Source organism: Protopterus annectens, chromosome 13.part0 (assembly GCF_019279795.1).
Source record: "Protopterus annectens isolate FY-2018-M chromosome 13.part0, PAN1.0, whole genome shotgun sequence".
In the NCBI taxonomy this organism is placed as follows: Eukaryota; Metazoa; Chordata; order Ceratodontiformes; family Protopteridae; genus Protopterus; species Protopterus annectens.
Genome location: NC_056747.1, coordinates 1,081,718,810 through 1,081,732,040, shown reverse-complemented (window position 1 = coordinate 1,081,732,040; position 13,231 = coordinate 1,081,718,810).

Sequence of the window (13,231 nt, the reverse complement as noted above, 5' to 3'; positions counted from 1 at the left end):
GGAACCTTGACGAGTGGATGGGTAACAGAAAGTTCACACCAGGGATCATACCAACAGCTCTACTAGATAGGGGCCAAGGGTACTAGCTGCTAGATCAAGGGCCTAGAGAACTAACCAAAGGGGCAGTGAATACCGCACAACATGGCTGGGCTAATATATGCCTTCGGGCTGATAGCCCAGTACCTACCTATGAACCTATAATATTTTGTAAACACCTTTATTAAATTATCACTTATGACTTTGGCAAATATACATTAACAGAAAAGAAAATGAACAATATTAGCATTGCTTTCTATTGCATACATTACATATCATATATATTCAGTCCAACATTAAATAATTTGTTTGATTCCTGGCTTCCCTTAAACTTCAATTGTCCTCTTGAACTTTATTCTGCACGTATTATTTACACAGTTTTCATTTCTTTCTATGTAATTTGCTTCTTCCCTTTTCTAAAGATCCCTCTTCCAGTTCTTTTATCTTTTATAATATTTAATATTTCAAATAACAGTTGGCTTAGATTTTGAAGAGATGACTGGGATCTAACATTCTGGGAGTTTAATGAGTTGGCAAATATTAACAATTCCTTACAGAGTACTCTGAGAGAAATATTGAGTGAGCAAATGGCTGCAACTAAGGACATGATTCTTTTGAGCTACAAGGTAAGGATACTAGTAATCAGACCACTTGAAAAAATGAGCTCTACTCTCAGCTAGTTTAATTAAAGCTTGTTATTGCAACTTGCAGCATATTGGTAGAATAAATGAATGACAAGATAGTTTGATTTACTAATTTATGCCTATTAAGACTGATGTGTTCTCTTTCTTTTTACAGCCATAGTGATCTCTGATATTCACTCATTTATGTGTATATCTAGTAATACACCCAGAGTATAATAAAGTGCAGAGCAATGCTGATTTGTGGGATGCTTATTTATATTGTAGTACCTAGGAACACTATGGTAAACACTATAATATAAGAAGTTCTTATTTCTGATGAGGTTGAAATTTTGGGGATTTTATTTTTGTTAGAGTAGTATGTCCATCATTGAAGCTGGCTAGCAGATGAGTAATTAGAATCAGGCTCATGATGGGGGAAATAGCTAGTATGAGCATATTGTTTTCATTGTCAAAGTGAGCTTTACTATAAATGGTACTAGTGTATTAACTGATCCCTTTACAATAAATTATAAGGATCATGCAATATAGATTTTAATAATTTACATCCTGGGGAATGAGATAGGCAGATCCTAACAAACTTTACACAAGAATATAATGCAAGAACAACTTTAGGAGATGTCTGAATTCATTATATAATCTTGGAATCTGAATGGCATACACCAAATTGCCTTTTGTATTTATTTTACAATTGGACTCTTCATACAAGAAACCCATGTGCGCACTTTGCAGTTTGAAGTCTATAGGAAAAATGGACATTGTATATTTATGCTGTTAGTAACTCAATTAGGAAGTATGGTGTAGCAATTCTGATACAAGAAGAGTTTTCTTTCAAGATAGTGCAATCCAGAAGAGATGCACAAGTTTCATTATCATTGAAGGTATTAAACTGATATGGTTTTGCCTTGTAGTCATTGTCTCATATTATGCATCATATCTGTACAGATATCTTTAACAATTACTTCTGGATCTTATCTACCTTCAAAGATCATGACTTTATTGTTGGAGAGACAGGAGAATAACCTTGGGTTCATTCTATAATAAATAGAAGACATCTACTTCATAAGTAAGACATGCACTTACTCCCTGATGTCATGGACAGTCTTGGTCTTTAAGACCCATACTGTGCCATGCACTCATCAGGTACAGATTTTACCCTGCTCCCATCTTCATATAGATTCTTGTCAAGAATAGAGGTCTTTCCTTTGTCAAAGAACCTTAGAAAATTCACTATTTGTATAACTCAGAGCAAGACCATTTTCAGAACATTCATTAATCTGCCTTAAATGAACATTCACACTGACAACTATAACAGCTTTGAGGAGGTGACAGAATACATAACAACTTAAATAGAAGTACTTTAGAGAACCAATCATTTTGATAAAAATTTCACATTTTGTTAAGTCTCAGGACAGCAATATTTCATGTAATACTGCCATTAGATCCATAGCTAGATGCATTCTTAATTGCATGTCATCTTATTTAAAGAAGTGCAAGCAGGAAAAGAATGACCATGTAAAAGCTGAATCACACAGCTTGATAATGAACTTAGAACTGGCTTTGGTATAGATAAGCACAAGTCTTTAATGAAGACACAGCATGTATTCACATCACTTCATGCCTCCAATTAGTCTCCCTTTGAATCCAGAAAATGGGTAGCTATTTCATCAGTTCTTCTGATCATTATGCTTAAATTAAGTCATGACTCATACAACAGCTCATTAATTGAATACAATGGAGATCCGTTTAGGCATATATGCCTTCAGCCATGTATGATACATAGAGATCATTGTGGTGATAATTATGCTCATTTAGGTGAAGAGGATATAAAATAATTAGCTAACTTTTATCTGTATTTGTTTACAAAGCATATGCATATATTCACCAAATAAAGTAGAGCATTCCATTGAGAGAAAATGCATGATGTAAATTTTAGTCTTAAATTATGTAAAGTTCTCATACTGAACAGCTTTGGTAGCTCCTTCTACAGAAAGCTCAAATGTAAGCTGTCCACAGTTCAAGGTTAAGCAACTATGCAAAGTCTTATCAGCAAATGTTTAAATTGTTTAAAAACAATATTTTTTTCTGAAACCTAACTGAAATTCACTCATAACTGTAAACTACCTCAATATTACATTAATAAATTTAAATTCCAAACTATATTCATCTATTCCCTGCAAAATATTTAATTTAATATGAGACTAAGCCATATCAAAGTTTCAGTCTGTCTCAGGGAATACAGATAAACCCAAGACATTAAAATGCTGGAAATTATTTTATTTCACAACATTGACAAGCAACATACATTTTTTCTACTCTGGATGCAATTAAAGTCCTTGAATGAATGCACTTTCCTTTTCACATTTTGAAGAATTTTGCACTCCCAAAATTATATAGGAGTTTTATGACTCTGCTTCATTTTGTTTCACTATAAATGGCAGGTCATTGAAGCCTACAGATTTCAGTATCAGGAAAGGATGCCTCCTATTGCCATAGCTCTTTAAATAATGTTTGGAATAATACTACCTTAAAATTCTATAGGACTTCAAACTCAAGGGCATAAACTTATATAACAACTTTATTTATATTATTTCCTTCAATTATGATATTTCTTTAATGATGATATCCTTTTATGCTTTTTAGAATCTGACAAATGCTATTCTTCTCTTATTAGATGTCATTGAGTACAGCAGAGTATCCCATAATAAATTAAACCTTGGTAACTCAACTTTGACTCATGCCTAGCATTGAGTAAAATGTGCATAAATAAGTTTAAATACCACCTAGATCTGACTATAAATATTTCATTAAATGAGTTTAATGAATTCAAATATCTAAGAGTAAAATATAAACCAGACAGACATTCACACTTTTATACATAGGAATATTAATTTAACGCTATATAAAGTCTAGTCAATTCAAGAAAATTGGAATCAGCTTGCATTCTGTCTGCTTTCAAACTTATATTGAATTTGCTTGATAGATCTTCTAAAGTCAAAATTAATATATTTTAAGGATTTGTTACTGCTATAATAACACAGTAATACACATATTGTCAAACCCATTCAGATCCACTAATAAGAATGTATCAATGTATCTCTGGAGCAATGGTAATCTAAGTTCAATTTGAATAATCTTGCAAATTCTAAGTAAAATAGAGGCTTAAAATTGCCAAATTCACTTGAGAACTAGCATGAATCTTCTTTGCATAATGTTAATTAAATCATACATAAAACATTTACACATTGTCTCTAAATCAATTGCTTTCATCAAAAAGTCATGCTATTTTTTATACCCTTCAGTTAAAGATTTTAATAATAGCAGTCCAAAAACTGTCTCCATACTTCAATTTTGATTACACGTTAGTTGCATCATTGTCAAGTTATCTGAAAAAGAAGCATCTCTTCTCATTTATTTATACTTAGTTTTAAATTCTACTTGCTAGTCTGATGTACATATCTCACAATTTTAAGTATACAAGGCTAAATGAAATAAAAAAATAGATATATGTCTCTCTCTTTCTCTCTCTCTCTCTCTCTCTATATATATATATATATATATATATGTATGCAGATTGGTAACAGTTTGCCATAATGCTAATAAAAGTTACTTTATTCCAAATTCATACACCACCAGTTCTTGATTTTATACAATGCCCACCTGACTCCACACAGGTTATTTGCTTTTATGAAATTAATATCACTCAGCTGCATACTGAACAAGAATGATTCTGTAGCAAATGAATTTTCACATTTTTGTGTAAGTATAAATTTATTTAACCTGTGTGTTTTGTCCTAACAGATAACTTAAACAAGTTTTTAATTACCAGTGACAAAGATGACTATAGTTATTTTATTTTTTCCTTGTTATATCCATTATATATCAGTCAATTGTTTTTTCCTTGAATGTTCACAACTTCAATGTGGATCAATTTGATTTGATTTTTTTTTTAATTTGTTTGTTTTGTTTATTAAACTCTTGATGCATAGAGAAGAAACTTCTTTCAGACTGCAATTTTCCATTACCACCCATACTTTTTCTTCATGGAAATATTCACAAAAAATCTTTACATTTTGCAGTCAACTCCCCAAACATCTTAAGTAATATCAACAATGTTTTGGTACATGAATGGTTACTTTTAGTTCATTAATGGCTGCTTTAATATAATGTGCTCACCTGTGATGCCAGAATCAAGTACCATCTTCCTGTAGTGGACTTTTACAGACTGTATAATGTCTGTACTAACTTCTGTTGTAATGAACATGAATATCACCCATCAGATCTATACTGTATATTTTATTTGTGCTTCTGTATACTCATTGTATATGATGAGATGTGTAAAGATGGAAACTAAACTTTTGCATTCCATTTCAAAATTGTGCTCACTTTGTTGTGTCATTTTATAAATAATAATATAATTATTTTAAAAAATGCTTCAAGTAACTCAGTTATTTTTCCTGTAAAAACCACATTGAATGGGCACGTTACCTTCTCCAAAGGGAGATTCTCACAGAAGATGCCATTGATGATCCAGAAGAAAATTAACAATGTAGTTGGCCTGATCCCTTGGAGAATTGTTGCACTGATGGGAGCTGTCATGTCTAGTTCCAAACTTAGGATATCTGTGTTAGTATTTAATGGCATTAGTGTTTTAACATTTTCAGTATTACAGTATTATTATTAATATCAATTATGTCTTGTGCTGAAGTACTGTAGCATGAAAATGTTTAAATTTCCATAATTAATTAGAAGGCTTATTCTGCCATCCTCTAATTTTCCTTGCACTGTTATAATTTTTTGTATTGACTTGTATACGCAGCACGTGTCATGAACAGCCCATGAATTCAGTGCCTTAGGTGAAATATTTATTTAAAAAAATAGAAGATCAGCATGATTTCTGCAGAAATAGTGGAAAAAGTAAACTCTTTGACCTTTTAGCCAGAGCACAAGCCTGTATCAATTACCATGATAGGATTATGTTGAATTACTGGAGTAAAATCAGACCATCTGTGACAGTGTTAATGCATGTCTATACACCTAGTATGCTGGTTGATGTGGCACTGCTATATCAGATCTTGGAAAAAGAAGTTTTTACTAGCATGCATAAAGTGTGAAATGCCAGTAAAGGAAAGATAAGGACTGCATATTTGTTGCTGCTGTCTTGGAAATAGAGTCTTTTAATGGTACACATTGATACATGAATTCAAAAACATAATAGTGGAAAAATATAAGAGCAAGTTTTGGTGTAACTCAATTACAAGTTACATTTAAAAAATAAGGATATTTCACAAGGCAGAAATATAACGTCTGTACTTAATGTTTTATGACATTAGCTTTTTAACTTGTTCTGTATTATTAGAATATTAATGTTTCATAGTCTAAAAGGACTGAATTGTTATTGTTATTTTTGCTCATAGAAGCATAATAAAAGCTTTGCTACTAAAATGAGATCCAACATGCTAGATGTTTAAAACTGTCTAAAACAGATCATATACCACTAGAGAAAAATGACAAGAAAATACCAAACAATCTAAACATAAGATGATTATTGAACCAGGTTAATTCCAGTATGAGGTATCTCAACACTGAATATAGTTATTTATTTATTTATTTATTGATATATATATATATATATATATATATATATATATATATATGTGTGTGTGTGTGCGTGTGTGTGTGTGTGTGTGTGTGTGTATTTTATTTATTTATATAACATTTGTTTACTGGGAGTGTCCAGCTAAGGCAAACAGGCCCTTTTTCAGTGGAGGCCCAAGGAGGGAAGCTCCAAATTATAGTTTTTATAAAAAAAAAAAAACAGTGGTAACAACAAAAACGTATGAACAAGAGGTGACACAATCAGCAGCATATGCATACTGGTACTTTATCAGCAGCAAATATGCATTGAAATTGAGATGGTATAAAAAGATAGAGATATGGGAAAAAGAAAGAAAAAATAGACAAGAGGGTACAGAATAACTAACAATAAACATTGAATTGAGATGACACAACAACAGTGTTACAAATAATGCATTAGGATTATTAATCAAACATATTACACATTATGACAGGTGGTCTTTGAAAGCAAGCACATTTTAGAAAAAAAAGATATTAAAGTATTTCTGCCTGGGAAGAGATGATATTTGTGTTACAAAACTCTTGAACCTTTACTCCCATTTTAATTACTATAGTAATGAATGTCAGAGAACTGCTAGATTCACATACCAGTTCTCACAAAATATATTGGACTGCATTCAAGAAAATTAGAAATAAAAGTATGATGCAGTTATATAGCAAGTGGTTGAAAGAGGGGGATCCTTATGCAGTATACGTAAAGACCTTTGTTTTTCTGGTTCATTTGCACTGAGGGTTTATTATAGACATATTTATTATAAATGATTTGTGCTTAACTATGAAGCTCCCCACCATTTAAGAATATGGATGCCTTAAAATGAACTTCTTGAGAAAAAATTCAGAAGTCCCCTTAATAAAGTGAATGTTTTAATATGAGCTTCCTCAAGAAAAAAGAACGTCTGTCCCTAAGATTCAGTAAAGCCTATATTAAGTGTGCACTGTTCTGAGTGAACAGATAACACAAGCATAACTCTTACCTTTTTCTTCCTAATTTTAGATTTCCTATTGATTTTCTTGCTTTAAATACTGAAGGGGTTCATAAAGGTTACCACAAAGTGGAGACTACATATACACTTTGTATAATTTTTCTGAGTGACTAGAAAACACAAAACATGGTAGGGATGTTCTTAAATGCAGATCATGTACACATAGTGTAGGTATTATTGAATATGACCATTGGTATATTTCATTTTACCTATATCATACTGTAGCTGAACAAGTCTGCTCTTTGCAACATATTGTATTGATACAGATCCAAACTATGCTGTTGTGAGCATTAGCTGAAATGAGTGAGCATTGGAGTTAGCTATTTAATAGCTAGAGAATTCCTAATATATTGGAGTAAAGCTTTTAAATACACAAGTGAATTTTAGTGGCCTTAGTGCTGCTGGTCTGGTTGTTGGTGAAGAGGGTTTTATCACGTTTAGCAGTAACTTATCTCTCACTTAAGAGAAGCAGCCCTAGCCTGATGTAATCTATATCTCATAGCTCCTGCTTACAGATGCCATGAGACAGTAAGCTGTCACTTAACTTTCTTTAACAGTTCCAGTCTATATATTAAAAATTGCATACCTTGGTTGAGAATGTCTGACATAATTATGATCATTGTTTAAATTAAGAATTAGATAAATGTTCTACCCCTTCAAACATGTTGGCAAACAAACACAGGAGGGTTATGGCTGACAAAGTTTGCAGATGATCAAATATGAATAATTATTTTTTTAGCTTGTCGTGTAATCTTGTCACAAAGAGAGGTCAGTGGAAAGCAATCATTCTATGTTTCTGCATATCCATTATATCCTGGATTTAGCTGACATTTACATGGTTTTAAGAACATTATATTCTTTAATTGATCTAGTTTGCTTCAAAAAAATTCTCTTTTGGATTTCTAGTGCTGGTTTTAGTTCTACTCTGTTAGATGTCAGGTCAGAAGCATTCTGCAAGTTTGCAAGAGGTTCTAGGATCAAAGCTAATGTGATTTAAGACATCCATCCTAATGTAATAAAAGTACTTGTATAACATATAACACAATTCTGCAATGAGGAAATCGATGACTATGGTCCTGTTATTGTGCTGCATTAGTTGTGTTAGCATATACGGAGGTGTTCTGACATAGAGATTGTTACTGCACAACACATGAAAAAATGCATTATGTTTCATAAACAAATACAAAGGTACAATCATAAACTATGCACATGATTTTTCAAACAGGAAAATAAGCTATCTTTAATGTCTTAAAAAATCCCTCACAGCAGCCACACAGTATAGAAACAATTATTTCTGTTTTTCTGTTTTTACTGCTAATCTTGTATTATAAGACATCAGTCAAATTGAAAAATAAGAGGTTATTAAGCATCTTTTAGATATCACTTGCAAAATGTTTGTCTAAATACTTTGTTTTTAAGCTTCCAAGCTTCCTGTAGTGGCAAGACTACTGGAATTTCTCTTCCATCTTTAATTATTGCTCCAGACTCACAAATTTCTATCCAAATTGCCAAATGATCTGAGAAAGTTGTAAGTACTGTACCTCTGTGTATTTGCTTTATCCTTTCTGACATTACAGAGTAGTCTATCTCAGTTTTAAAATTTCCTCCTCTATTTGTAGACTCTCTATCTTTACAAATTACTAATCGTCCCCACTAAATTAATTACCTCATTTTTTACATCTCCATTAATTTTATGTTCGTTCTCACATATATTATAATTAAAGTCCCCCATAGGTATAATATCCACATTTACCATAACATAGCTTTACTTTTCTTAAGTAAATGTTTCCTCTCATGTATGCCATTAGGTATGTAAACTCATATAAACCTTAAAACCTTCCTTTTCCCACCTTACATCAACTACTGTAAACCAGCTTAAACTATACAACAATCATTAAATAGAAAAACAACTCCTGATCATGTATTCTGTCTAAGATTCTATCAACTCTTATTCTCCCATAATCTTTTTGTTGGAATTATTTTGCTTTCATTAATAAAGCTTTTATCTTGCAAAATTATGACCTTAGTATTTAATTCCTTAGACCATAACACACATATTCTCCTATGACATTAATATGCTATTCATCTTCAACTAAATCACCTTTATATTTTTCATTTCCTTTCTTTTGAAATTTAAGTGAAAGATTTTTTTCCTTTTTTTGACCTTAACCTACCTCACCCCCACCCCATTGAATTTATTTGATACTATATATATCATTTCTCACTTTCTTTCTCTGCTTGCTCCCTTCCATCAAAGTGTCCTCTGGAGCTAACTCTCCATTTTGCACAATAATACATATATATTTCCCCCTATCTTTTAAATGAGTTTCCAGATCATTATACGTCTGTACTGTTTCTTTTATTTTGTCATGTATACTCTCTTATCCCTCAACACTAATATTATGCCCTCCAAAGCACTCTTACATCCTTACTGTGTTAGTTCCTGTTGTGTTTCACCCTGTCTTTCTTATTTATAGTCAAACCAAAAATGAACCAACCTTTCATACTTTTTAAATTCTGATTTACATTTATTCACAGTATGCTCCTTCTCCATACATTGCTTACATCTTATATTGTTACATTCATTAATTAAATGCAAGATATTACCACAGAAATAAGAATTTTCTTGACCAAAATACCTTAAGGTGGCTCTTTCTCCTGGTAGAGAATCAACATTAGGGAGCTGTGAAATACCTTTGTTATCTATTTTCAAAATTACATTAACTTCCCAACCCTCATTCCACAAAAGTTTCTCAAATCTTTGTATTCCACATATATTTAATAAACATTATATCACATAATTTTCTTCTATTTTGTTAGTTTTAAATTGAATATTTACTTTTATATACAGTTTTATTTATTTTTTGTCCAACAAAAAAATTCTCAAGCTATTAGTCTCAAAAGACTTGGACTTGAAAACTCAGTGGTACAATGATAGTGTTCCAAATATCATTTCTATTAATGCTAGAAGCTTCTCTTTCTCTCTCTCTCCACCCAGTTTCATTTTGTCTGGCCATCACAGTACCCCATTCCATTGTTGTGTCTGCCTGCTCCTCCTTCCACCCCTTGGACTTCTCTGAGTGAGCTGGTGACAGCATAGATCTTATGAGCATTCTGGGCACAGGGCTGGCAACTACTTCTGCTTCCTGAGAGGATTTTGTCTGGCATACATTTATTTCCCCATCCACACCCCCTGTGTTCATTAGCAATGTCTGAGGGCTACTCCCCTCTGTGGACCATGCTTCCCTTCAGAGAGCATTTCTGATGATGGCCCTTCCCCTGGATAGACACATCCATCCTTCCCTGACAGTTTCTCAGATGCCTAAGCCACTATTCAAATGTTGGTTGCCTGGGCCATAGTTAGGGCTTTAGCCGCTACACAACGGTGCAGCTTTCCATTGCTGCAAACTTTTTTAATATTTATTCCTACTGTCTCATTTTTTTTCTCTGCATCTTTTTTCCTTGCCTCAGAACTCCTTGCACTGCTACTTCATCTCCACGGTGCTGTTTTCTCCTTCTACTGGGTGTCTCTTTGCATACATCCTCCAAAAACTAATATCCACAATGCTGTTCCTTTTTATACTGTGTCGCTCATCACCCTTTCTACCATTTCACTACATGATACTGCAGACTCCTCCCCTTGTTCCGCCTACTGGATAAGCCACACTCATTCTTCATCATTCAGTCTACTTAACTGGATTTCAGTAATACGTAATTCCTGCTGTACCTCCACTACATCACATTCTCTTTCAGTCATTTCATAATCTGGTAAGTCATCTGCCACAGAACTGCATATTTAACTCATCTTTCCACTTTGCAAATTTCTCTCAGTGATACATCACCACTTACTGCACTCCTCTCTCCCAATCACTCCTTCATAGTCTGCACTCCTCTGAGACAAAATGCCTCTCTCTGATACTTCACCACTTACAGCTTCATTCTTCTTTCCCAACCTCTTTTGCATAGCATACACTCTTCCCAGACATCTTTGCATTAGGAATAGGAGTGACATGTACTTACATGACACATTCATACATCCCATTACCCTGGCCACATTTGTCCTAGTTAATCTGGATACCACCTTGGGCCTCTCCTGAAAAGAAGCTAATCTACCTAATAGAACCAACCTGATCAATAAGTGAATAAAATAAGTAGAAAAAAAATAATTGTGGTCTCATGTGTGTATGTACATAGCTAGACAAACAAATTGGAATAAGAAGTACAACTGAGTGTGTCTTTTTACTGTACAGACTTGAGGGTTCAGATCCAGACAATGTGCTGCTTCAGACACTTAATGCATATCTTATGGGAGGTTGGCATAGGGGTTAATGCAGTTCTGTTATAAGCACCAGGTGCAGGGTTTGATTCTCACATGGGGAAATTGGTTTGACTTAGAATGGTTCACAAGATAAGCTAGCCTAGTACAAATTCATTATACTTTGAAGTTAGTATAATGGTTAAGCTGTTTACCTTACAGACACAAGATGTAGCATCTGATTCTTATATGGGTTATGCTGCTAGGTTTAAAATAGTCAACAAAGGCAGTTAGCCTAGTACTAATCTATGAGCCTATGAATAACAGTAAAAAGTTTCCTGCTATTCTTCACTTCTGTCTCCTTAATTCATTGATATCACACAACAACTCTGTTTTATTTATTTATTTATTTTTATTTATTTACCTGAGTTGCAACCATGTGCATAGTATCAATCTGTTTTACAACACAAACCTGCATTGTTGCTTTCTGTTTTCTGTAACATTTGGAAATGATCCTTTCTTCAGTGAAAAGATGTTTTATGAAATGTTGCATTTTTTAAGGATTCATGATGCACTTAACTTTGTCAGAACTGGAAGCATACTTGGTTTCTGTGACTGATTGCTGCAGTCTTGCAGGATTTAAAACTCTTTCTATACTTTTTTAGTTAAATTTTAATGTAGGTATTTTCTTGTTAATAAAATTCTGTTTGCATGCTCAGACTTCCTTAGGTTTTTAAGATATGGATGCATGGCAATACTGCTGTATATAACCGTAGCATAAATGGCGGCTGTGGTGTCATATTTTCATAAATTAAAATAAAATAAAATGTAGTTTATCTGTAAAGGCATTAATTTCATTAAATAATACTGCATTTTTTTTTTACGTTTCTTATTCATTCAAATTAGCAAAGTGGATACAAAATGTCTGCATTAAATATTTTGGGGTTTGGTAACCTAGCTGTTGCTCCTGTACAACTCAGCCAAACAAATTAGAATTGGCATGGCTTTGCATACTGTCGCAGTCTTTCATTAGGCACATTATTTAATTTTAAATAAGTACAGCTGGCAAACACTGGCAAGTACTAACAAGTCTTACAAGACCTTTGAATGCACAACATCTCCTTTCTTGAAAATAACTCTGGCCCTGAATTTTAGGTCAAAGAACTAAGCAGTTTTTCAGATTTATACAGCCTCCACAGGACCCCATTTTATTTTTTTTTTGTAAGGCAATTATTTGTATATTGTAGTTTTATGGGATTAAGCAGCATCTTTTATGTCATAGTCCCAGAAATAAATATGTTTAATGGGAAAATAACGCACACATGCCATCAATTCAGAATTAACATGCTGTACGCAGCATAATATAAAAACATTGTGAAATTAATAACAAGTATAGGAAATGCAGTTTCATAAAAAATAATGTAAGTACAGTACAGGATCCATACAGAAAAGTGGAAGAAGCAAAACGTTGTTGTATCTTTCAGCTTTTCCCGGTTAGGGGTCGCCACAGTGGAATTCCGGTTTGCTAATGATTGGCATTAGATTTTTACGTACTGAGTTGCCAGCCCTGACGCACAACCTTCAATGAAGGTGCACCCATTCATGCAAGTCTCCACACAGAAGACGCTTTAGCTGAGAATCGAACAGGACAACGTCTTACTGTGTGGCGACAACGCTAC